This window comes from Kogia breviceps, chromosome 17 (assembly GCF_026419965.1).
Source record: "Kogia breviceps isolate mKogBre1 chromosome 17, mKogBre1 haplotype 1, whole genome shotgun sequence".
Taxonomy (NCBI): Eukaryota; Metazoa; Chordata; class Mammalia; order Artiodactyla; family Physeteridae; genus Kogia; species Kogia breviceps.
Window position 1 is genome coordinate 65377705 of NC_081326.1, and position 27803 is coordinate 65405507.

The following is a 27803-nucleotide window of genomic DNA, read 5'->3' on the forward strand; positions in this document are numbered from 1 at the left end:
CTTTTCAGACACTTTAGTGAGCCTTTGGCTTTTTCTTCTCATTTGGAACTTTTGAGGCCACTACTGTTAGAAGGAAAAAGCTAGTGATGCTTATCTATGTTCAGAACTAGCAAATGCCCTCTTCAGCGGAAGAGGTTGGTCCTTGGTTGGTCCCACTGTTGTTCAGGTGCTGCCTGTGAACAGACGCCCACAGAAGATGGAAAAGATGAATTCACAGATTGCTACAGGCACATGCTCATCTAGATGACGTAGCAAACACTGCAGAGTTGGGTCTACCAATGAGATACGATTCCATTTCAGAAGGACCACACCTTTCTTAAAAGTGACAGAGGTGGAACATTGCCGAGAGGAATACCAAAAGGGTAGCTGGGTTCTGTGAGTTGTACCCAGAGTAAGAGTCAGAAGATCCAAATTGTAGTCCAAGATCTATTGATTGCTAATATCCTTTGTAAGCCCGTTCCATCACCTGCAAAATGGGTCACTAAACATCTGCATGTTCGTTTATTCATTCACTAAATAAACCTGTATATATCACCGATTATGCAAGACACTTACACACAAGGATTTGATTACTACAAATTCCTGCACTGAAGGAGTCACCTTCTAGTGAAGGAGAAAAGCATGAAAACAAACAATGAATTTAGCAAAAAGTTCAAAAATTCTTACTGAGATATATGAAAAGTGCAATGTGATCACAGAGGAAAGAGAGAAATCTTTCTCTAGGTGACTAGAAGTTTTCAGTGAAGTGAAGATATTTGAGTGAGCCTTAAAATATGTTAGAATTTATCAGATAAAGTAGGTAGACAAGTGTGTTCAAGGCAGAGACCGTCCTAAGGCACTGAGTCACGAAATGGCGCAACGCCTAGCCCAGGGCAGCCGCGTTAAATATTTGTTTTATGAATGAATAAATGTATGTATGAATGAATGAACATTTGGAGAAGCATTAAAAAATTAATTCTTCCAGGATGGATTGTGTAAGATTTAGAGAAGATAGCAATGGCAATATAAACTGTGGGAAAGCTGGGGACGAATTGAAACATTCAGATAGGTAGTTTTGACATAATTGTGTTTTCCTTCTTTTTTTTTTTTTTTGGCCATACTGTGAGGCGGCTTGTGGGATCTTAGTCCCCCGACCACGGATTGAACCCTGGGCCCTCGGCAGTGAAAGTGCCGAGTCCTAACCACTGGGCCCCCAAGGAATTCCCCATAATGGTGTTTTTCTAACCTAATTTTGTCTAGCAATTGATTCCAGCTCTTGTTTAAATCCCAAAGTGCTCTTTATACTTTTTGATCTCCCCCATGTTTGAATCATGAACAATAGTTTCTTTGGGGAATTTGACGACGATATGATTGTAAGAAATCAAGCAGTAATGTTGTAGTTAAGGGTTACAATTTTTAATTAACACATTCATTTATTAGTCATTTATTTACCTATTAAATATAAATGTATCCAAAGAATGCATTTATTACTTCAACAAGTGATTATTAAGCACTTATTGTGACCTGGGTATTGGACTGGGACCTGGGCATATAGTGGTGAACAAAGCAATCATGCTTTGTGCAGTTATGGAGCTTATAGTCTGGTGGGTAGAGAGACCATGTTCAAATCCATATCTCAAGTGGAGGTAAGTATTGTACTAGGAAAGAAAAGAACAATGTGCTAGGAGAGAGAAAAATGGAAGTGGATGGCCTAATCTAAAGTAATTGTTTATGGAATATGGTAAACATTACCTCTGCCTGTAGCAGACACTGCTTATTGCCCATCTATTGGCTATTTCCTTTTTTTTGTTGCTAATAGGAGCCCAGCTTAGTTTGAGGTGACCATATTAACAGCTTTAGTGGACTCACTATGGCTAATCTACATTTTCCATGGTAGATCCACACTTCTTTTCCAGATATTCATTTTCCAGCCTCTCTTATAGCTAAAAGTGACCTGATATGTAACGAAAGTCATTGATATATAAGGAAAGTCTTCAGGGGAGCCTCTGGAAAAGATTTTACATCTTAATAAAAGAGATTAATACTAGAGACTGCCGTACCACTTTTTTTTCTTCTTTGAACATTTCATTGGGAAGTTATGATGTTTAGAATTGCAGCAGTCATAGTGGTCTTACGATGATTAAAACAACAACAACAGTATGAGTGTGTTAGAGAAGATGAATAGAAAACCTTTGCTCTTCCATAACATTTTTTCTGCACTAATACTAAAATCAAATGCCTTCAGATGTCCAGTCGTATTAGAAAATTAGGTGCTTTTGAAATCTAAGAATGTAGGTTTTCTATTACTTGCAGCTAAAAGCCACAAGATTGTAGGCTTAATAAAGACAGGATTATGTCTATTTTGTTAAAAATGGATTTCTCAGTTCCTACCAAAGTGCCTAGAGTCAATTAATCAACACCTGTTTGGTGAGTGAATAAAGGATGGATGGGATTAATGAAAATTGCATAGGCAGTAGAGGGTTTTAGGAAAAGCAATTCTGAGATAGTCTAACCTCAATCAATCACTCCTTCACAAGGTTGGACCAGGGAGTCACGTAGGACATGGGACACAGCCCCACCAGAATGATTAACTCAGTCCTGAATGATAGAGGTTTGTTAATACAACCACAAGGTCTACCTCACCAAAATTGCTCCAGAGCCAATATTCTTTCATCTTAGGCCAGTTACAGGATCAGAGAAATTGGGTTTAGTCCCCTCAGTTTCTATATTTCACAGTACATTTTCTTCACGTTCCAACTGTAGCTCTCTTATTTCTCTCTCCCTATCACAACTTGTGGTTGTTCTTAATTAAGTCTTGGCCAACACAATAAGGCAAGAAAAATAAATAAAAGGCATACAAATAAAGGAAGAAGTAAGACTGTCTTATTCAGAGATGATATGATTGTGTAGAGAGAAAATCCAAAAGAGTGTACAAACTATCAGAGCTAATAAGTGAATTTAGGAAGGTCATTGGTAACAGTTTATATTCAAAAGTTAATTTATTTTTGTGGACTAACAACTGAAAACTGGAAACAATGTTTAAAACAGAAACATTTACAATAGCATCAAAAAATATCAAATCATTAAGACTAATTCTAATCAAAATTTCCAAGATCTCTACACTGAAAATTGGAAGATATTGCTGAGAGAAATTAAAGAAGACTTAGATAAATGGAGAGACTTACTTTGTTTATGGTATGGATGACTCATTATCTCTAAGATGTAAATTCTTTCCAAACTTACATACCAATTCAATGCAATACCAATTAAAGTCTCTGAAACTTTCTTCTTTGTTATTGTTGGAATAGACAAGCTGATTCTGAAGTTTATTTTATAGAAATGCAAAGAAACTGGAACCCAAAGAAATTTTGCAGAAGAATGAAATTGGAAGACTTAAACTGTCAGATTTTGAGACCTACTACAAAGCTACAATTATTAAAAGTATATATTGCTACAAGAATAGACAAATAGACTAAAGCAATAGAAGAGAGAATCCAGAAACAACCATACATGCACAGTAACCTGATTTATGACAAAAGTGCCAAGGCAATTCAGAAGAGAGAGGATGATGTTCTAAATAAACTATTAGATATCTGGATATAAACAAGTAAACCTTGACTATATGTCATGCAACACCCCAAAATTCATTACTGATGAAATGTACACTAAATATGAAGATATACTTCTAGAAAAAAAAGGAAATTATTTTCATACTTTGGATTGGCAGATATTTCTTAAACAGGACACAAGGAAGTGAAAAGGCAAGCCAAAATCTGGGATAAGGTTTTTATAATATTGTACACATATGTTTATATCTGACAAAGGACTCATACCTAGAATACCTTACTAGAATACTCATACCTAGAATACCTCTTACAAATTGATAGCAAAAGGATAAGTACCCACTTTAAAATGGCAAAAAATAAAAACCCAACCCTTCAACAGGCACTTCATACAGATCACTCAGGAAAATGCAAATTAAAACTACAATGAGTTATCACTACCACTACATCCTCATCAGGATGGCTAAAATTTTTAAAAAGACTAACAATGCCAAGTATCGTTAAGTAAGAGGAGTAGTCGGAACTCAATACATTGCTAGCTGGAGTGTAAATAGGTGCACCCCTTTTGAAAAACTGTTGAAACTATCTACTAGAGTAAAACATTTACCTATGCTGTGACCCAGAAACCCTATTCCTAAATATATACCCAAGAGAAATAAAATATATGCAAAGACATGCACAAAAATATTCATAACCAGCTTGATTCATAACAGCCAAAAACTGGGAAATTTTCAGATATTCATAAACATAAAAATGGATAAATAAATTATGGTCCAATCATACAATGGAACACAACTCAGCAATAAAATCAAACTGCTGATATATGCAACAACACAGATTAAGTGCACAACTATTATGTTGAGTGAAAGAAGTCACACACTAAAGAATGCATGCCCTATGATTATATAGAGTTCAAGGATAGGTAAAGCAAATCTATAGTAATAGTGATTATAGCAGGAGGTGTAGGTGGAAAGGGACACAAGGGAAGCTTTTAAGGTGATAGAGGCTACACAGGTATATACAGGTATGCAGATAGCTAAGCAATTATTGAGCTGGACACAAGATCTGAGCCCTTTATGTACCTTACTGATGTATTTTACACTTCAATTTTAAAAAATTTTAAATAGTTTTAAAAATTATTATAGTTCACATTTCTGAAGACTCTGCATCCACATCTCTCTCTGTCTCTCTCTCTTTTTTCCTTGAAAGGTAAGTCAAACCTCAGAGAAATAAAGAAAATCCACATGGACAAATTTGCATTCAAGTAGCTCATCAAAATAAAGACAGCAAAATCAAGTTGAGACTTGAATTGCCTGCTTGGGGTAGCTGTAACAAAGACTCACTGGATAACTGCCCCAAATCCCACTTGACTTTGTGTCGTGTACCTTATTGACTTCTTGTATGAACGTTTAGGAGGAGATGCAGCAGAAGAGAATAGCTTCCCAATAATAGTGGCTTTCACTCACCAAGTTCACTGGACCCTGAAGATTATAGCCCCAGCCCCATTCTACTCACAGCAGTGTGACGCCAGGATGACCATATAGCCCTCTGGGTCTCTGAGCCCCTACTTGAAACACAAAGGGGCTGGACTGAGTGTTCTTAGATATCTTGTTTTCTTCTAATGAAATACAAACAGTCTCTATCCATTCTCTCATGTAGCTAGTGTTACTTAGTACTTGCTATAAACCAGGTATGTTATATCAGGGGTTGGAATTCAGGAGTTCATTTCTACTTTATTCGATAACACTATGATTTTACCTCCAGTTAATGAAAGAAACAAAAAAAAAATAGATCATTCATTTGATGCAAGGATGATCTTCACACCCTAGCAATGGGGGGGGATGGAAAGTGAGGGTTCCACAAGCCACAGTAGCAGTGATGTCCTCCTTCTCTTAAAAGAGAAAACAGCCCCAAACACATTGGACAGACAGGATTCTTATGTGTTTAGCTGGGAGTCTGAGTACCTGGGGTCTTTCTATTTCCTTCCTCCCACGAAGAATACAAAGTCAACATCATGCCAGTGTGAGGGTTTGGGTGCTCACCTGAGTGGGTAAGGATGTTTACATGTATAGGAACTGTGCATAGCTCTATATTTTATTTGTGTACATGTAGTGTGTATGTTTCTTAGTGGTTGCCTGTAAGGATGCAGATATATGTGATATGCGTTTGTGTATGTGTGGGGGTGTACATAGAAGCTGTCCAAGGCTTTATCTCACTCTAAGGGCTGAGTAATAATGTAAAAAGTGTGAGTCAGAAAGGTGAAGGGTTAGCTGTTTAATTAATATGAAATTCATTCAGAAAACTGTGTTTTGTAACTGCTGAAAGGAAGTATTGAACAGTTTCTCGTAAAGTTACAATAGCCAGGCCTACAGAGGAAACCCCTCCTAGCTTGGAATTCCAGAGTGTTCCCTAGAGTTTGAAATGTGGCCAGAAAATGACCAGGCATTTAGAAGAGCAGGGGATGGAGTGGGGGGTGCCTGGCGTGAAGGGCACAAATTCCACTTTCATAAATAATTTCAAGAGGAAACTAATGGATCGAGACTCAATATCTTCTCTCTTACCATTTTGCTTTTGTTTTGTTTTGTTTTCATGGCCTATCTTCCAGTGTGGCCCAACACATGGTACAGGAGAAACCAGCAACCATGAATCCCCTCTCTTCTTCCTTTCACTAAGTGATCTCAGCGTCCTCATCTGTCAAAAGGATATAACGATTCTTATCTCCAAAGTACTTGCTGTGAGCATCAGATGAACATAAGCTTATAGCTTACAGGCTGTAAACTCGGTGGAAGTAGGAAATACCCCTGATTTGTTCATCTTTATCTAGTGTTTAACACAGCACTTAGCACATAATAGGTACCACAGAAATATCTGTTGAATGAATAAATGAATATATTAAAAGGTGACACTTTTTAAATAAACCATTAGGTGCTACTATAAAGTCATTTGGTGCTAATGGTGAAGGAGAAGAAGTAGGGAAGAATTCCTCTAATTTGTATTCTACAAATTTGTATTCTACAGGTTTTTCAAGACAGCTTGGGAGGAAGGAAGGAGATAGTCTGGTTGGGAGCTGAGAGGCTAGAGTTGGCAAGGCAACCTGAGGCCAGCTCATGCTTGCAGAGCCCACCTCCTGCATATCCCCCTTCCCTACTCTGACCGCCTCACCCGTCTGTACCTTTGCATTTCTCATGAACACAAATCGCTCATTTGACCAACAGGAGCTGCTCCTCTTTTGAGCTTGACAGTGACACGGATGCCACCTGCCCAGCAAGGTGGGGAAAATAGAGACTGTTCAGCTCAGGCACATCTGGGTTTATATTGCTACTCCAGTAAATACACAGGCCCTGGTATTGACAGGGTTATATTTATACAGGAAAAAAGCACAGTGAGAGACACTTACAATTTCATTGAGATGAAATGTGCAGTGGGCCACAGAATTAATGATATCCAACATCACAAGAGTGTTCCGGTGAGCCCTCCTGCAGAAGGGCAGTGTGGAGATCTACCCACCCGAGCACCCAAAATACTCATCACTCTCCCAGATGATTAGGGAAATTTAGGAGAGCAAGCCACCTACCCATCCTTTCTCCCATGCCAGGTCCTACGCTGTTTGGATTCCAACAGCCATCCACAGCTTGCCTGAACTATTTGCAGTCATTATAGTACAGGGTTCTCCTTGCTTGGGGGTTGGTTTATAATTTCCTCAAGTGACCTAATTTCCATTATGCTTCAAACACTCCTTCCCCAGTAAGTGTATGTCAGGCCTGGTTAGGAGCTCAAGGCTCAGGGATAAATGGGACAGAGTTCTTTTCCTTCTGAAGCTCACCGATACAGTGACTGTAAAAACTAACTTTATCATTTTCTTCCTCTCTTCCCAGTGTTTCTTCTAAACACTAGGCAAAGGCTGTAAGGTTCTTTTTCTCATTTACTTCCTACCACAGCTCTGTGTGGTATGTATCCGCATTAGACCCATTTTAAAGATGAGGAACTGAGGGTAAGACGGTTACATAAATTGCCTAAAACATTCAAGTTACTGATGAGAGGTTCAAAATTCAAATTTAAACAGTCTAACTGTCAAATTGCTAGTCATTTCTGTGTTAGGAAAGAGAAACAGATGAAATGGCACAGAGCCACCTAAATGACTCCAGAAGTTTGGGGAGAATGGTGCAGTATAATTTTAGCTGGGTCTTGAACAATGAATAGAAGCATGCAGTTAAAGAGAAGTGAGGGGACTTTTGGCAGGAGAGACAGCATTTACAAAACAGCTTGGAATTATAAAAATTCCTATGATATCTTGAGAGTGTAAGGCCGAACTCATTGGCAAACACCCTCCTAGTGGGGCTGGGTGATGGTGAAGGGGTGTGAGTGGAAATGAGCCTCGAAAGAGTCTAAAGTTTTTCAATCAAGACTTGAATGGCCATCTTCTCGATGCTAAAGAGGGCCTTAATAGTTGTGTGCTTTTGATTTGAGACAACCCGGTTACTTAGAGTTAAAAATCTGAATGCGTTGGGTAAGATTATCAGATCAACGCCTCCATAGTTATAAAGCAAGTTTTCCTGTGTGGCTCAGGTGTGACCTTAGAAAATGGTGTTGGAAGTCAGTCCAATGAGTTTCAGCAAAAACATCAGGATTTCAACACTCCATGTGGAACCCTAGATAAGAATGTATAAGTTCCAGGATAGTAGTTGGGGGCAAGGGGAAGATGGGGGCCTTTCCCAACTATCTACGTTTGACCAGAAATGTGATGACCTTCACCAGCTTGTAATGACCTGTGAAATGGGGTTGAAGATATGGTCTTTCTATCCCAACTATCAAGGGATCTCAGGAGATACATTCTAGGCATACAAAGCTGTGAACAAAATAGTGCCCCATTAGAACATAATTTTTTTGGAGGAAGATTTAAACGATCCAATAGGAGGGATACTCATGACATCTTTCTTTGTCCTTTTCTCCATTAAGGTTATCTAGGCATCAGCTTTCTTAATTGCTACATTCTGAACTTACAAAGGAATAATCTGCACATGACACCTTAAAAAATAAAGCGTACAACCTGATGATTTGATATGCATATGCTTTGTAGAATGATTACCAAAATCAAGATAAATACACATCCACCACTTCACATAGTTAACATAGATATAATTCTTTTTTGTGTGTGATGAGAATGCTTAAGATCTATTCTCATCAACTTTCAAGTATACAGTATCATATTAACTGTGGTCACCGTGCTGTACTAATATTAGCTCTTCAGAATTTCTTTTTGTAAGCGAAAATATATGCCTTTTGTCCTATATCACCCCACATGACTTGTAGAAAAAATTCTCTGCATACAAGGGATGGTGCCTGAGCTGGGCTGGGAAATTGTGACAACAGTGAAGAGCTATGTGGGTGTCCTCACCTTTGCTGTCTCAAAATGTCCAGCTCTTGGGTTAAATGTTTTCCCCCATGAAATCCCCATTGCAAACAGAAACCAGAACTATGAACCAAAAGAAAAATATCTATTTGAATTTTTCTTCCGGTGAACTGCCTTTTTAGCTATTTTAGTATCTTTTCTTGGTGGCTGAAGCATAGCAAACCGATTTGTGTTTCTTTCTCACAGACATCCTATTTCTTTGAACTGTACATGGAATGGCACATATGACAGGACATTTATTTGTTTATTAAAGTATAGTTAAAGTAGAGTTGATTTACAGTGTTGTGTTAATTTCTGCTGTACAGCAAAGTGACTCAGTTATACATATATATATACATTCTTTTTTTCAATATTCTTTTCCATTATGGCTTATCACTGGAGGGAACATGGGTTGGGGGAGAGGGGAGAGGCAGTGGGCACCATCCCGCTTGGGGAGCTTTTCCTAGAGGTCACCAGCTAGTGTCGAGCGTCGTGTCAGAGTTTTGCGGAGGAGAGAGGGGCTTTTCTCTCCTGCGTATTCGCTGCTATCCCTGCATCCCACTAATTTAGGAAGTCAAGTAGCAAGATCCTCCGTGCTGAAAGGTGATCACATATTACAGATGAATCATGGAATCACAGAGCTGAGAGCTGGACAGAAGGTCAACGGGACATCTGAGCCAGCCCTCTGACTAGTAGCAGGTAATAGATTATTATGCTGGTTTTGGAGACCAGGCAACCGGGGCCCAGAGGTATTCAGGCATTCTCCTCTGGTCCAAAGGTCAGGTCCAGGGACCGGGCTGCAGGCTCTGACAGTGGAGAGTGATTGTCTTTCCGTTATCACACGTACCTTCTCAACTAATCAGCAAAGGACATAAAATCGGCGTTGTAGCCAAGCCTAAAGCTGTGGACAACATGACGTTCTCCCTCTGCACACACACCTTTGAAAGGGTGTACTACAAACGTGGAAAAGGTCACCCCTGGGGGTTCGCTTTGAGACTTCCTAATACTCAGAGCAACGTAAGCCAAACTGCTTCATTTTGCATCGCTGAACACAAACCTGAGCAAAAACATATTGAGTGCTCGCTCTCGTTTGTAGCCAGATATTTTTAAGTGCTCTTTTTTTACATGTTGTAAAAATAATACATGCCTATTGTAAAAATGAAAGATAAATATAACAGTGCTTTTTCAAAAATATAATTCTGCAATTACAAAAATCACCATTAACATTTTAGCATACAGCAGGAGTCAGCAAACTCTTTCTCTAAAGAACCAGATTATAAATATTTTAGGCTTTGAGGATCTATGCACTCACTCACTCAATTCTGCCATTGTAGCATGGAAGCAGCCTTAGAGGATACATAGAGAACCAGTGTGTCTGTGTATCAGTTATGTACAAACAGAAGTGGCAGGACAGATTTGGAACAAGAACCATAGTTTGCCAACCCCTGGCATATAGAATTTAGAATTTTCTCTGTGCCTATCGCATCATGTATACAGCTGTGTATCCTGCTCTTTTCACTTTATGTTATACTGTATCATAAATACTTTCTCAGGTTATCGAACATTCTTTATACAATATTCTGCATTAAACTGTTGCTTGTTATTCATTTTATGAATGTCAGAAAATTTTCATGACCATTGAACATTTAGATGTTTTACAGTTTTCTTACTATTTTACATACTATAATGAACATCTCTATACATTAGATTTTTGTCCACATTTCAGATTGTTTCCATAGGTTAGATTTCTGAAGGTGGAATTGTTTTCATACCTTTGGAAAATATCGCCTTTTTTTTTTTTGGTCTCAGCTGGCTTAACCAATTTACTCCCAGAGCTATGTATTAAACCGCTCTTTTCTCCATCACCGCACTAACACCGAATATTACCACTTTGTAAATCATTGTTAATTTGATAAGAAACAGAATGTCTTAGGCTTATGTTTACTTATGTAAACATGGTACTCGGGTCGCTAAGCCTCCTCCTCCTTCACTTACACAGATGACTCCAACAGAAGGGAATGCTGAAAGATCACAGGCCTAGTAGCTCTTCCTCCTTTCCTTCACCCTCCAAATCTACGCCCTCCCCTGCTCCAGGCAGAAGGCAGAGAATGGAACCCATTATCTTTCTGAATGTTCCTTCCCTCTTCCTGCCCATCTCACATCTGGACTGAATACAAATTCCCTGGCTTCCTGTTTCTCTCTTCACAAATGTCCCAAATGTCAATTCCAAATTAACCCTTTTTTTGCTTTTGCTTCTCTATCTCACTTCAATCCCAAGTTCTTTATTGACATTTTCTTATTGTCTCAAATGAGTTTGAATGAGTTCTACCTCTTTTAAGTCTCCCCATTTGGCTGCTCTTGTTACTTGCCATCACTGGGGCAGACCAGTCACATGAATATGTGAAGAGGCTTTGTGGACAGCTGGGGAGTACTGGGGTCTGTGGTGCAGCCCTTCAAATTCAAAAATCTTTCAACAAGTACCAGCCCAAGAAGGCCTGTGGATGGACTAGACCAAGTGTATAGGGTCTCACATTTGCAATCATGATTCTACCAATCATGATTGCAAATTCTACCAATCATGATTCTTCTACCCATTATGTCTTTTGCATTTTTCTCAGATACTGGGCTAGGGTCAGATAAACTGAAATTTCGACTATGAAACTGATGAGGTTTGTGACCTAGGAAATGTCACTTAACCGCCAGAAGCCTCTATTTCTTCAACGGTAAAGTGGGGATGATAATACCTTTCTCCTGGAGTTAGGATATTAATACCTTGATAATAATACATGACTTATTGTGAGAAGTAAATATGATTCCACATTCTTATAACTGTGCCTATCCACTCTCTTTTGTTCTCACTGCCACTGAGTCAGTTTGGGTCACAACTATTGCAACACGAGTCTGGTAGTGCCTTTCCACGCTAGCCACGCACACAGGCCTTCACAACCTGCCCTGCCAGCCTTGCGCCGCCTCCTTCAGCTCCAGCTGTCCCCGGAACCCACACCCATGCTAAACTCAGCTGTCCCCCACACATTTTAGCACCACTAGGCTTTTGCTCATGAAGATACTTTTTTCTCAAATGTCCTTTCCTTGATAGTATTTTTAATTAAAGGAAGCTCAGATATCAGCTCTCTGATATTACATCTTTCTCAGTTATCACCCCCCACACACACTTGGCCGACCTTACATACCACTGCACTGGAGCACTTCAGTCCTCTCACAGATATTTATCGAACATCTAGTGTGCGGATGAAAAATGTCTCTTGTCATATCAGCGAACAAAGGATGTTGCGGCCATTAAGCCCTCAGCTACTGTAGCCGCCCCCAACTGGGCACCCTGAAAGGATGCAGGGCAGTAAAAAGCAGTGTACTGGCCCTTGATAGTTCAGGTGCACATCAAAGGAATGATTTCAACGAGCCCAGATTCTGGCATCTTCCCAGACACAGAAAAGTGCTAATTCATTAACTTGAGATATCTGGTTTTCTTTAATTAATGATGTTCCAGCTACCTGGTTTTCATGGCAAAACTCCTATATATTCTGGCTTCTCCCTTGCTTCCTTGGAGGAGTCCCTCCAACCGATCTTAGAGGCTGTCTTCTGGGCTTAAATCCTCAGAAAAGCTGCCGAATAAAACGTAATTCTCAACGTTTAGGTTATGCATTTGTTTCTCAGTCGACACGTGTGTGCCCAGAATTGTGCAAGGCACTGCGAATACAGCCAGGGCAAGACAGACCTGTCGTTCTTCTCACACCACTTGCAGTAGCTTTTGCATTTTGACTATTACATTAACTAGAAGCCAGGGGCCCTCCTCCCACTCTGGGAGCTCCTGAGGAAAAGGGTGATCTTCCGTGTGTCACTCGGCCTTGTGCTGGGCACAGGGTAGGCGCTAAGGGGATGTTTATGGAGTGACTGGGTGTTTTGTTGCCAACAGGAAGCAGTGACCTCCTTGAGAACAGGACAGTATCTGATTCACCTCTGCAGCCCCCCAAAAGCAGCTAGCACGGAGTCTGGCACCGTAAGTCCTAAGTAGAGGAACATGGGAGGAAATGAATAACTGACGCCATATTGCCTCCTGACCCCCTTTCCTCAATTCTCACCAAAGAAAACAAAACCCAGCAAAAGAGTAACAAGCAGATGGGAGGAAAACTGGCTCCCAAGCCTGAATATCCTCATAAATAAGAAGTTCTCTATTTTATTTCCTGGAAGATGTGAGCTTCACAAGTTATAAAAATTGATGCATTTTAACAATAATAATCATCATTGCTGATGGCTAATTTATATAGCCACCCCTTGTTGGCTGAGGAAGCTTGGATGAGGGAGTGATTTACCCTGAGCCTCAGTTTTCTTTTCTGTAAGATGGGGATTAATAAAGCATACCCGTGCGTGTGGAGGAATAATTCATTTAAATGAGGTAGGATATATTCTGGTACCCATCTCCTAGCACAGAGTAGATTTCAAGAAGTGTTAGGGATCTCTTTTTTTCTCCCTAGTATGCCTCTTTAAAAAAATAAAAGTGCCTCCTAATTTTTCCTCCAGTCAAACACAAAGATTCTTATTTCAAGAAAGTCATGGCTATTGACTGACCCCCAGAAAACTGTGAATTCGCTGAGTGTACAGGGTGGTGCCATCATAGTCACTATAGGATATTAGTGAAGTGTGTCAATGGGTGAAGTGTTAAGTGTGCTCTGCTCTCAAGGCGCCTGGGCTGAATTCATTCAATACATATTTGTGATGTTCTGGCCGTGTGCCAGGCACTGTGCTAGGCGTGAGGTGCAGCCCAGATGAAGTCTCTGCCTTCATGGAGCAGACATTCCACTGCGGGAAGACAGAGTATCAAATAATAAATGTACACAACTTGTATGAGAAATGAGGATGAGTGTGACGGAGGGATACGAAGGGTGAGAGGAAAGTGTGTGCTGGAAGAGGCTGGGGTGGGGGGTGGGTGGAGGCTGAGGGAGAGTGAATCTCTGCTCTGCATCCCACAAGGTGTGTGACTGTCAGGCAGAGAAAGAGAAATATCCTATGATACCGCTTATAGGCAGAATCTAAAAAGAAGTGAAACAAATTGAACGTATTTACAAAACAGAAACAGAATCACAGACTTAGAGAATGAACTTATGGTTACCGGGGGGATGGGTGGGGGGAAGGGATAGTTAGGGAGTTTGGGATCGACATGTACCCACCGCTATATTTAGAAAGGATAACCCACAAGGACCTACCGTACAGCACAGGGAACTCTGCTCAATGTTATGTGGCAGCCTGGCTGGGAGGGGAGTCTGGGGGAGAATGGATACCTGTATAGGGATGGCTGAGTCGCTTTGCTGTGCACCTGAAACTATCACAACATTGTGAATCGGCTATACTCCAATATAAAAAGTTAATTAAAAAAATTTAAAAATAAATAAATTTATCAATAAATTGGACAAAAAAAAAAGATGTGTGACTGTGACCTGGGCAGGACCAACTCCATAATTGTGGGGACCAGTACATAATGAAAATGCAGGGCCTGCTGTTCAAAATTTCGAGTCAGTGCAAAGTTTCAAGTAGAGCATTAAACCAAGTGTGGACCCTTCTAAGTGTGGAGTCTTGTGCGGTTACACAGGTCACACGCCCATGAGCCGGCCCTGACCTATTAGACTTTATTCTTCCTCCATTTTTAAATGGGAAGGAACTGGGAAATACACATTTTATAAAGGACGATGGATCTAAAGCTTTTTGACCCAAAACACCTTGGATTAAGAGCTCTTTATCTAGGCTTTATGGAGCCCTAGAATAGATAGGCTTGCTGAAGTTCTGTCAGCCTTCTGGAATGTTGTTTAAGAGTGTGTGTAAGTGCATGTGCATGTGTGGAGTGTGAGTGTGTTTCTGTTGGGAAGCAGGCCCATAGCCTTCATCATATTTTCAAAGAGGTTTATGTCCCCTTAAAAGGGTTAGGAAACATTTACTCAAAGAAATGGACTCAGAAATTTCACCTACTTATAGGGAAGCAATAATATTAAGATCTGCCATGTGTGTGTCTCTTACTGTTATGACGTGTTCATATTTCACCTCATTTAAGCCCAGGACAACCCACTGGGCTAGACAGATGGAGCAGGGATTTGAGTGCAGTTTTTCTCACTGGCTCTAAAACCCGTGATCCTAAACATCCTTACCATTGGAGGGCATTGCTGTTTACCCTTTCAGTTTCAGCTGTGCTATTGAAAGCAGCAAATCAAGGGCAGGACCACGGTTTGACCTTAAACTATTCACCTCCACTTAATTACCCATTGTGGTGGAAGCACATAAATACAGGACGTCCCCTCAACTTGGCCATTCTGCTTTGCAGCATTGTCAAAAGGACAAATGTAATTCACGTCCAATTACTCACTCGCAGCAAGGCCAGAATATTTATTTATTTATTTGTTTGCTTGTTTATTTTTGCGGTACGCGGGCCTCTCACTGCTGTGGCCTCTCCCGTTGCGGAGCACAGGCTCCGGACGCGCAGGCTCAGCGGCCATGGCTCACGGGCCCAGCCACCCCGCGGCACGTGGGATCTTCCCGGACCGGGGCACGAACCCGCGTCCCCTGCATCGGCAGGCGGACTCTCAACCACTGCGCCCCCAGGGAAGCCCAGAATATTTATTTGTATCATACTTGCGATTCTCAGGATTAGGCATATCAGCATTGATTCATGGCTAACCTACATCAAACATCCTGTTGCGATCCTAAGGAGCCGTTCAGTTACTGTGGCAGGCGTGCCAAGTCACAGAACACAAACGAGGTTTATGAGTTGACAGGGAAAAGGCTGCAGGGAGGTAGAGATAAGTGTACGTGGCCGATCACAAGTGTCTTACGAAATATCCACGTTGTTTCTTTATACTGTCCATTTTTTGAACTCAAAAGGTGCTTGGGAAACACACTAGTTAAAAACAAAATAATGAGGTTTTTGTAAAAATTATTTTTATTTTTTTAAAGTTGGTGGTGGCGGTTACTTTTTGGTGAAATTCATCAAGTACTCAATTTAGAAATTGTTTCCTCTTTCTAGTGGAATAGAGCCTTGACTAGTTAAAGGCAAAGAGAGAAGCAGAAGAGATGGGAAAATAAAGGAGGTTCCTGTGACCGGGAATAATTTACTCAGAGATCTAGAGGAGCAATAACTTGTCTGCCCCTAAACTCCTGTGGTCAATTAATAAGATTAATTTGAAGCGGCCATATTGAAAGGGAGAACCCAGACACTTAGAAGTTGCAGTGTGCAGGTGACCCATTCCCTTCCCCATTCAGATTCACCCAGTCAAATGTATTTTATTGCCTTTGGCCCCTGCTGTCAAAACAGGATCAGCTAATTGCCTGAGCTTCCCGTCAATCGTCTGTCCTTGCAGACATCACGGTTACAGGTTGTGCCTGTCGTCCCATCTTTATTTCCCTGCTCTATTTTTCTATCTAACGTATTATGTACATAGATACTTTTTCTTAAGCCATTCCCTTGTTCTTCTTGGTGTCCTTGGATAGATCAGCAGTCTGGGAATCAGGCTTCTAGAGGAAATCTTACTAGGAGTTAATGGCTGTGAAACTTGGGCAGGTATTATGTCCTGACTCTCAGTTCCCCCATCTGTGAAAGGAGGATGTGAAATCAAATGGTTTCTTTGGTCTTTTCCTACTCCATCACTCTGTATCTCTATAATTTTGTATCTAGTTTCTGTGGGGCACATGGTCATTAGTAATGTTCCAGGTGACTCTCTTTAACTTAATCAGACAAGCCAAGTTGAGGGATTTATGAACAAAGTGTTAGTCTTTAGATGACAGTAAATGAAATACGAGTCATTGATGTGATACATTCTCCAGAAAGGCAAATTTGATGTTTGAATACACAGAAATACATCAAGTTTTAGAGTATTAAATTTCCATTTTGGTAGATCAAAACTTGTTGAATAAAGGCAATTTCATAAGGTTCATGGTCTGTCAAGTAAGATAGAGAAAATCCTGCTTTTCTCCGTTCTGCTCAGTTCAGCTCATATTTGACGCTGTACGAAAAAGAGAGTAATGGACAAAGACAGAAACACATTCAGTGGATGGAGACGAGGTTGGGAAGGGATTGAAAGGATATTCAGTTAATGGGGAAGAAAATAAACAGGTTCTTTAATGTAGAGACGTTAGCAGTCTTCTAATATTTGAAAGATAAGTGCAAAAGACAAAATATGTCTGCGTACATTTTTTAAAGGAAAAGCTAAGATTGTGACTATATAGTTCAGAAAGACTCGGATTCCTGTAAGAAAGAACTTTGGGGACAGAGCTGTCCAGAACTGGAATGCACATGTCACTTGTGAGTGTGCCGTTGCCGGGAATGTTTAAGTCCAGGTTAACAGTGGTGACTCCAGGAGCACAGTGTAGTCGATACGGTCAGCAGCTCTCATCTGGGGTAAGTCTGCCGCCCAGGGAACAGTTGGCAATGTCTGGAGATATCTTGATTGTCACAAGTCTAGGGACGGGTAGGAGGGCCTCTGGGTACTACTGGCCTCTAGTGGGTAGAAACCAGGGATGTTGCTAAACATTCTACAATCCACAAGACAGCCCTCCACCAGCAAAGATTTATCTGGTCCAAAATGTACAAAGGTTGAGAATCCCTAGTGTAAAGAGTTTGAGAAATATATTTATTCCTAATATCCCCATGCCTGGGAGAAAACAAAATGAAATTGATCTATCGACAACATTAATTGTAATGTAGACAATTGTTTAAAATGACATTTTAAAAAGAATGTCAAAACATGCACAAATGTAAATGAAAAAAAAGGGACATGCAGCACTAAACAATAATGAAAAAGAACAAATTTCTACATTGGAAATAATAAAAACAATATTGGCTTGAGAGTAGTTGTCTCTGATTAGTGGGATTATTCATGCTTTTGCTCTCTTTTGTTTGTTTAGTCTGTTGTTTTTCTCTATTTTACCAGTACAGAAAGTACAGGTACTGCTTTTAAATTTAGAGGCAAAAAGAAAAAAACCAATCTAGGTTGAACTTCGAAAACCTGAAATGGCCCTGAGGAACTAACAGCACGTGGTAACAAGAATAACAGTAATAGTAACTTCAATTTAGAGGCAAGCTTATGTGGAGACAGGCCAGCTCATTCACTCCCAGTCAGAACATAAATTGTTATAACCCCTTTGGAAGACAATTTGGCAATATGACTTCATAGCCTTAAAAATATTCATAGCCTATGACCCAGTCATTCTAATTCTGGGAAGCTAGCCTAAGGAAATAATCAAAAATAGGCACAAAGATTTATGCACAAAGATGTTCATTTAAGCATGATTTACAATAGTCAGAAATTCAACTTATAATGGCTACAAATTGAAAACGGCCTAAAAGAACAGAAATAGGTGAATGTTTAGCTAAATTATAATAAATCCATACGATGTAATACATAGCTATTGAAAATAATGTTTACAATGACTGTTTGATGATGTGGGAAAGCACTTTGATATACAGCTAACTTTAAAATAATAAGGGTCCAAAATACATTAAAAGGGTAACCCCAAATATATAAATATACAAAGGAACAAAAATGTTTGGCAAGAAATATCTTAAAATGTTAATAGAAGATAAACATTTTTAGGGTATGGGATATGAGTGGCTTTTATTTTGTTCCTTTTTAATATGTTTATGCCTTTTTCAAATTATATAAAGCGGAAAATATAATTGTTATAATCATATAAAAACACTGGTAAGATTTAGTAAATACCAAATCTGCATCCAATGTAGTTGTGCATTTAAGGAACATCATCTCATTTAACGTTATAACTATTTTGAAGGTAGGTACCCTCATACCCATTTCACAGATGAGAAAACTGGGGCTGATATTCTTCATTCTCCATGTCTGATCTTAGCTACAGTTTCCTCCAAGAAGCCCTCCTTGACCTTCCAAGTATGGTTAAGTTATTCTTTCTCTGAGTTCCCATTGCCTTTATAGTATTTTTTGGGGGGGTGGGGGGCTAGTAATAGGTAGTGCCTAGCAAGTATATGACACAGAGTATTTGTGGTCTGAATGAATGGATTAAAAAAATGAACAGCATACCAAGCCAGTGAGTGGCAGGGTTGGCCAGGTAAGTGTAACTTCAAAGTCAGTGTCATCACTGAATGCTCCAGATGGGTCATGAAGGCCAAAGTTCGTTTCTCAGCACCCTTCCCAAAGTGCAGAGCTTATTGTTGGAACAGAATGGAGCCTGGCCTAGAAGTTATACGTGTATCCATCTCTAAAGAACTGAATGCCTTCAAAGAGCAGCATGCATTTTTCTCTGTGAAGTGTGAGCATTTTTGCAGTGCTTACCACTGCAGCTGGTAATGATTATTGCTTCTGTTTCCTTTTGAAATTTCATGTTCGTTTACTTAACAGGCATTACTAATCTGGAGGAAGGGAGTGGATGAAGAACCTCATTTGTAAAGAGGATAACAGATTAATGAAACGAAGCAGAGGTATGTGTAGATGATGGTGTTTCTACAAGGCTCTGTTCAATTGGGATGATTTAAGAGCAAGCCTTAGCTGGCTGGTCATAATAAGGGCCACGCTATGGGGCGGATCTACGTGGCAATTACCGTGGTCCTTGCTGGTGGGTTACAATGTTTTAGAGCTCCCCGGATACTTAAGATTAATGTCTGAATCACTAGTGTTATTGTTGCAAGATCTCGGTGTGATGGGGAGCCATTTGAGGCAGGAATGTTTGGCCCTTATCAGAACATAAAATATCTCATAGTTGCAAGAACACCAGTATGGCTTGTAGCTGCCCTCAAAATAGGTTAAGCACCATATTCATTGGATTTTTTCCTTGGAAGCTAGAATGAGTAAATCAGTCTAGAGCTACTTTTGCTCATCCAGGTAATATGATTAAAATGGGAATTAGACATGTTCAGTCATTCAGAGTTGAGGGACTAAAATCATTGACCTGAGCAGGGCAAATGCTTATAGAGAATCTACTATGTAAAGGGTAGATAAGGGCTGCAATTTAAGGGCCTTTCTGTGTACCCTGGAACAGACCCACAGCATCCTCTGCAAACTCACCGTGCTTTACCTTAGTGTATTTATTGGCACTAGTCATCCTGAACCCCAAGGAGTTCTGGGGAATTGATGGGTTAAGTGCTAAGTGTACACCTGACCAAGATGAATTTGGTGGATCAGGAACACCTCATGAGAACAGTAGAGAACTAAGTGACTTGTCCATTAGTATGATTTTTCCAGCCTGGATATCTATGGGTGGAAAAAGTGCAGTCGGAGAAGTGGCCAAGTCCAAGAAGTTTCCCTCCAAGAAAGTGGTCAAAATGAGTAACACTCATTAATAGATCACTTTGAGACCCAACTCACCCAGTCAATGGGATCGATGCCTTAACTCCTCCTCTCCTCTCCAGAATCCCCACAGATTGTCCTAACACCATCATATGAGAAATGAGATGAGGACCTAGACATGGAGAATATGATTGTCTCATGGCTTCCAAACAGTCAAACAGAACACTGAGAAATGCCCTTGAGACGAGTCATTTTTGAGGGTCTTGGTGAGACTGGGATGCCAGTGTAGAATGACATGATATTTCAGCCAGGAACCTGTACGCGTCTGAATCCTGCCCTTGTCCATGACCACCCCTTCCCATTATATCTCTGAGAGCAAAGAAAAGTGATGTATATTAGCTGGATTGTTAGCCACAAACTCCAATGTGGAACTCCAATAAAACATATAGGACTACATGGAAAATTACTTTCATTCCTGGACAAAGTATTGCCAACTACCCTCAAGGCCCTACTCCTCTAGTCTCCTGATTTTGAACCTGTCCATTTAAAGGTCATATCCACATCTACCCGGAAAGATCTAATTCAGTCCCTGTGGTTCCACTTCTAAAAAACTGCCCAGTGAACATTCTGAAGCCTGAATGCTCACGTCAGCCTTCCTCCACATCTTTGTGTGTTGGGGTTGGGTGGGGGGCTGGGGGGTGTCGTAAATTAGAAGAACAGAAAATCAAAAGAGAAGTTTGAGGCTTCTGCTAGAGGCCAATATCACAAATCCAAGACAAAGACCAAGATATAGATGACCTGATGCCAGCTACTCTCCTTCACTCGCATTCACTCATTCATTTATTTATCAGGCAAACATTTGCTGGGCACCAGCGATGCCGTCGCTGCCCATGTTTGGCTTTGAGGCAAGCACGCATCAGGAGTCTGAGCAGATGACGAGACCAGAAGCCCTGTGGGAAGGGTAGGAAGATTATTGCCCAGTCCTCAGAGCAAAGGAAAGAGCAGTGAAGGCACGTGGACGCCGAAGCTTCTTCACTTTCTGCAGATACAACAACCGACAGCACCGTGGAGTTTGTGAAGAGGGACACCATCACAGTCAGCCAAAGAGTGAGTCTAGTGTCTATAGGAAAGTTGTGATATTTGGAATTTTCCATGCACAGTGACACACACACGTACACAGTACCCCCGGCCCCACCAATCACATTTGGAATCACACAGTCTTACATTTGATCCCCAGGTTTGCTTGTTAGCTGTGTGACTTTGGACAACTTGGTTACCCTGTCTGGGCAACTAGTAGCTCCAGGGCTGCTGTGAAGACTAAATGAGAGCATGTAGTCTAGCGCTGGCCCTGGGGTGTGGATGCCATCTGATGAATGATGATTATTTTTTCCCTTGTGTCTTCTTTGAGAGCAGACCCAGTCTATTGTTTATTCTTTACAATAGAGATAAAATTAGGAAAGAAACAAAGGGATGGAGTGAGAAGGGAAATTGAAAAAAAGAAAAGCATAGTATGATCAAAAAGCTAAGTTTGCAGATAGATTTGATCCACTCTCCTTTAACATAGGAGCAGGTCCACAAGGGCTAGTTTCCAGCCTGATCATCATGAATGGGAATAGTCAACACTTACCCAATGATGCATTTAAGATCATCAAGTAGAATAGATGATCTTAAATGCATCATTGGGTAAGTCTACAAATAGCAAGTAGATATACCGTTTATCATCAAGCACCATTGTAAAACACTGGCTGATTTGCTAATCTGCAAGTCTGGTTGCATTTTACTGGGTGGAGAAGGCAGAACATTTAGAAAATATCTAGGCCTCTCCTGTGTCTCAGAATAATCATTACAAAAGCCATAGTTATTGGTCACTTGCCACATTTCAGGAACTTTATTATATTTTTTCTTTCATCCTCAAACATCTCGGTGATGGAGGTATTTCTAGTGTTATTTCCCAGGTGAGAAAACTAAGGTTGAGAAATAATAAGTTAGGTACCTGAGATTAGTTAGCTAGAAAGTGACAAAGCCCAGATTCCAACTGAGGTCTATGTACCTCCGAAGATAACACTCATAACCTACATTTCCTACGTTTGTAGGAAAAAGGTGGGCTTGAACTGAGGGAAATCTAATCCCTGCTCCATTTGGCAAGTGAATTATTTTCTGTAGTCAGTGGCATTGGGTAAGAATAAGAAGGACATGGTGCAGGGTGGGGTGGGGAGAAGAAACCCATAGCAGTGAGGAGTACACAGAAGGACCCCATCCTTGGTTCTTAAATGAATGACTGCATCAGCATCCATGCAGCAACACTGGAGATGGGAGGAGGAAGAAATGTTTCAGTATTTCCCTCATTTTTCAAATGCACAGTATGAACATTTAAAATATACATTCAGGCCGCTAATGCACATAAAAATCAAAGAAGATTTTTGATCCAAAGACTGAAGTACATAGAAGATGACAGAACGCAGTATTTACTGAACGCTTACTATGTGCCACGTCATGGCATATATCTTCTCATTTAAACCTCATAACGTCTCTGCAAAGAACTGTATTCATTTATAGAGTTAGAAACTGGATCTTGGAGATGTTAAGCGACCTGCCCCAAAACTACTGAGCTACTAAGAAGAACTTGTGATGGAACTCATATATCTCTAACCTCAAAGGCCAAGCAGTGGTCACAGTTCTACATGCTGATCTTGACCTGATTTTCTTTTACAAACTTCAACAGTGGCTTGAAACCAGAAATTAACAGAGGTTGTCTCCAGGTAGAAGAAGTAAGTGGCTAAATAACAGGAATGGGAGAGAAATTCCCATCAGTGTTTTTCTATCTTTCCAGTTTTGAAACATGAATTTAGTACTTATTCAAAACAATTAAATTGTCAAAGTTAATTTTAAAGTGGATTAACATAAACATTTAAATAAGAAAAATAAATCTGGTTATTTATGGTTCAAATCAATATAGTGGCCAAATTTAAGAAATATATGTTGACAAAGAAACAAAAAGTCTCAAGGAGCAACATTTATTGAATTTTCTTCCCTCTCTCCGTCTCATTTCAATTAAACTCAATAAACACTTATTGAGCAAGTCCTACACATCAATCTGGGAATTATACAACTTTTTAAAATGTTGCTAAGATTGTAGGAGAAAAAAAACGATTGTAGGTAAAAAAAATAATTAGTTTGTATTATTTTGTTTATAGGTTTTTAAGCTACTTTGAATTTTTTTTTCTGAAATAAGGCAAGAAAAATAAATAAAAACTAAATAAAACAAGTCTAAAAATCAAGTATTGAAATACCATCTTTCTATAAAATTAGAAAACATCATTCATAACGGTAATTTTTTAACCTACCATTGTCACCTAATACACATAGAAATCAAATTTTCCCCTTTACTTAGAGAAGTCCCATTTACAGACTAAGTAGATTCTACTATAAATGTTAACAAACAATATAAGTGTGCATTTTCTATATTTTTCTTTTATTTTTGTTAATAGTAATTGACATTGAATGATTACTGTGTGCCTGACACTAAGTTAAATATTTTTCATATGTAGTTATTTAATCCTTAGAAGCCCCTGGGAAGTGGATATAACTGACCCCATTTTAAAGATGAGAAAACTGGAGCTCAGAGAGGACAGTCCTGTAACTAGAAAGAGGTCAAGATGGGATTTGAATTCCTCCAATGAAAGACTGTGCTCTCAATTATTACATTTTCCTGATTTACAAGGATAAATGTAGGTTCCAGGCTGCCTGGGGAAAGCAAGTGCTCTGTTACTTCTTTTCTCTTTTTTTCTTCCTTTTTGTTGTTGTTGTTTTTGATTTTTTGGTTTGAGTTTTTTTTGTTTGTTTTTGTTTGCTTGTTATTTCTAACTAGGACCACCACTTGGTACCAGGTTTTGTTCAAAAATGAGAATGGACACTGACCATCACAGATGGAGATCCACATTCCTAACATGGATTTATTCAAAAGCACCCAGATTTCACAAAAGGAAATGAGGCATTTTTCCGAGGTGGTGAAACCTTTGCCTTTGTTAGTGACCAATGAAAAAACAATGTTCTGAAAATTCCTCAAAGGTAGAATGTAGCCTTTCTTCTCCCAAGTTCTGATATGGTCCCAAAAGGAAATAGAAACTTGCGTAATTTAGGCCCCAGTGAGTCTTCTTTCACTCTTATTAACTGCAAATCTTTGCCACATTTTTCTTTACTAATTAGGTAAATGCTTAAGCTCCTGAGTCACTGGGCCGTCTACTGGTTAGAGCTTGTTCTAGCTCTTCCACCCTTGAATGGAACTTGCAAGGAATTAGGCACTCCAAAGATCCCACATTCGTGTCATGAAAACAAGCCAACAATTAAATCAGTCATCGCCAAGACAGATGGACAAGCGTGAACATTAAGACCAGATAATGCTGAGTCAAGGCCTTCAGATATGTTGCGAGTGGGAAGAAGATAGAAAAATTCTGTTTCTTCATTTATACATGTATGCATTCTTCCCTCCAAAGGTCTGGATTTCACACTGGTCCTCTTATCCCATGTTGCATTCAGGAGCACAGCTGTATTGAGCGTGCTGTTTGAAAATGGGGTCGAACTTCTCTCCAGCCTTGATGGAGCCAGACACGAGGCCAGCTCTCCTGTTCTGAGTGGCTAAAGGAGTCTCTGAGAGGCCAGAAGTTTGTCAAAGCCACATAGTCTGAGAAAACCAATAGCGCACTCCCTGAGACATGAAATGACTTTAGCCATAAGTGTGTACAGGAGGTGGGAAATTGGTCTCTTCCAGAAAAGTCACATCTTCAGCATAGATTACTTCAATCCACACTACTCAGTTGTGGGAGAGTCTCCCAGTAGGTGCTCCATTAATCACTGTCATAGAAACCACAGGGAAAAGCTATGAGTAGCATTCCCGAGCTGTACCTATTGATACAACCTCCTTAGTATAAATATACGACCTTCCACTGATCGGCCCCAAAACAATTTTCCGAAGCTTGCCTCCCCGTTACTCATCAGTGAGTAGCTGCCAGAATGTTCACAGTTCCCCAGAAGCTGTATCCTCTCATGCTTCTCTCATTTACATTCTCCATCCTTCCCTGGACACCATTATCTTCCTAAAAAATTAAACCTGATTATGCTGTGTGTGGACACACACACGCACACATGCACACACCCCACATTAATCGGGATCTCCACCTTTGCATGCAGAATGGGAGTCCAAGCCCGTTAACAAGCCCTTCTCAATCTAACTCCAACCTGCTCCTCCAGCCTCATCTCCACTATCTTCTTCATCCTCTCCCTTCCCTGATGTCACCACAAAATCATCTTATATTCCTCACCATTTCCAGAAGCTACCAAACCCAAACTCAGCACCTTTGTGCACTGCTGCTTCTCCACCTGGTGTTGTCATCTCTTCTGTCTCTACTGAGCAAACTCCTTCTCACCCTTGATGAGCTACTTCTCATAGCCCCTCTGAGATGCCCCCAGATGGAGTTAAGTTATACCCTTCCTGTGAGCACACCAAGAAAAAGCAGCTTTCCTCATACACATATCTCGCTTCTACATGGAAATAGCTTACTTGCCTATCTCCCCATTAATCTGTGTATCTCTAGAAAGCAGGGATCCTTTTCTAACTATTTCTTAGATTCCCCAGCACCTAGCACAATGCATATCATTTAAGAGTTGCTTAGTACATATTTGTAGAATAAATAATAAGTGCATTGGGTGACTTGGCATTTGGTGATGATGTTGGCAGTCCTGAAAAGGCTGCATGTGATCAGATAGTCAGGCTCCCCTGCATTGCTGCAGACCCTGTCATCAGCTTTGAGAACATCCTCCTCTGCTTCTGAATATCTTGGTCTAGCAAAGACAGCAAAGTCCTAGGGAGCAGGAAACAGGAGGTACTAGCTTCAGGATTCACTAGTACCTCACACCTGCTCAGATCAGTAGGGGATGCTAAGAGGTGCTGAAATCATCATCTACTTTCCTGAACATGGTAGGACTGAATAAAATGCTCTGCGAAGCATACGTGCCCGTTAAAGCTTGAGTACTAACTCCATAAAGCAAAATAATAGAATGCCAAGGCCGAAGAGACCTCGATATCAACCACTCTATTATGGAGACCAGAACACTGAGACTCAGAGGGAAAGAAACAGGAACAGGAATATAAACAATAAAGTCACAGGTATGCCACAGATGATGGTGGAAAACATTCCCTAGTAGAAAAAAGGGGGCATCTGTTTAAAGTGCTAGCTTTTCTCTGCTTGCCGAAGAAGCACTCAGGCACGGCCCTGAGCCACTGGGCTCTGCACTGGATCCCAGACCCCCAAGTAGGGCAGAGCAGATCTGGGAAGCTGCTATGGACCTTGGCAGCTCTCACTGTGCCTGCGGAACACTGACATTTCTGTTGGGGGTGACTAAGAGAGAAGATTTGCCTTGGTTAGAAATTAGTCAGATGGCATTTCCTTAGGCTTTGCTTTCATTTCTCAGTGAAATGTTGAAATGCATGAAGCCCTTGGTTTTCCTGTCAGATTATTTCATTAATGATCTATAGTTATTGCATAGTTTCCAGAAGCCTAGGGCAGGAGAACTTGATAATGAAGGGTGTCTCCAAAGACCAAGAAAGGTCCCACAGGTGCTAACTAGGGGGCCTCAGGAGAACTCATGACAGGTCCTAGATCCTGATTTTCTCCCTTGTAAAATGAAGGGCTTTGACCAGCTACGCTTTGAGTCTCCTTCCTGCTCTGAGAATCCTTAGGGTCTCTGAGGCCACTCACGAACTGTCATTCACTTAGCACGTTTCCCTCTCGCCTCTTGTGTGTTGAGCTGTGTGGTTGGTCCTCAGAAGGGAATGACACCAAGACCGACTTGGTTCCTGCCATCATGGAACTCCAGGTCTGGTGGAGAACAGACAGGCGACAAACCACTGGAAAGCACGCAGTAAAGATGGTTACCGATCATTATGAAAGAAATAATGAGGCTCCGAGGTATTCTGTTCCATAGCAGAAGGAATTACATACATGTAATTCCTTATGTGATGGAGGGGGGCACTCATTTTAGATGGAAGGACAGGAATGTCTTCTCTTAGGAGGGGGCTTCTAAGCTGAGGCTTAAAGGGTAAAAAACTAGCAAATAAAAAATTAAGGCCTGAGCTTTCGAGGCAGAGAGAACAGAATGTGCAAGAGGCTGAAGGAGGAAAAAAAGTTTGGCTTGCCCGAGACACTGAAGGAAGATGCGCGCGACTGCCGGACAGGGAATAAAGGAACGGAGGGCGGTTGTATCAAATGAGGTGAGAAGGGGGAGGAGCTAGGCACGAGAAGGTCAGAATGTAGGTTTCCATATCGCTGCAAGGGAGGTCATTAAGTGAGAAGGTAACACAACGGGGTTTACGGTTTGACTCTGATGGCTGTCTGGGGAACAGCCTGAATTGGGGCCAGCACAGGTGAGAGCTATTTCAGGAGGCTCTTGAAGGAGACCTGGGACGAAATGACTGGGGTCAAGTTGAGGCGGGAAAAGGTAGATGAGTTTGATTGATGTTTTGGAGCAGGCATTGACAGGACCTCTTGAGGGACTGGTGTTTGGGTAGTCACTTGCGGGGGAAGGGGGGGACCACTGAGTTAGGAGCTAAGTACGATGAGCATA

At 40.7% G+C, this 27803-nt stretch overlaps 1 long non-coding RNA gene across 1 annotated transcript in view; it reads left to right on the forward strand.

Annotated features, from left to right (window-relative positions):
- Positions 1–27803, forward strand: part of LOC136792859 (uncharacterized) — a 223927-nt gene that overhangs the window by 159824 nt on the left and 36300 nt on the right. The window contains exons 3-4 of the long non-coding RNA XR_010837394.1: positions 19299–19378; positions 21035–21290. This is a non-coding gene — a long non-coding RNA (uncharacterized lncRNA). The remainder of the gene's footprint in view (positions 1–19298; positions 19379–21034; positions 21291–27803) is intronic.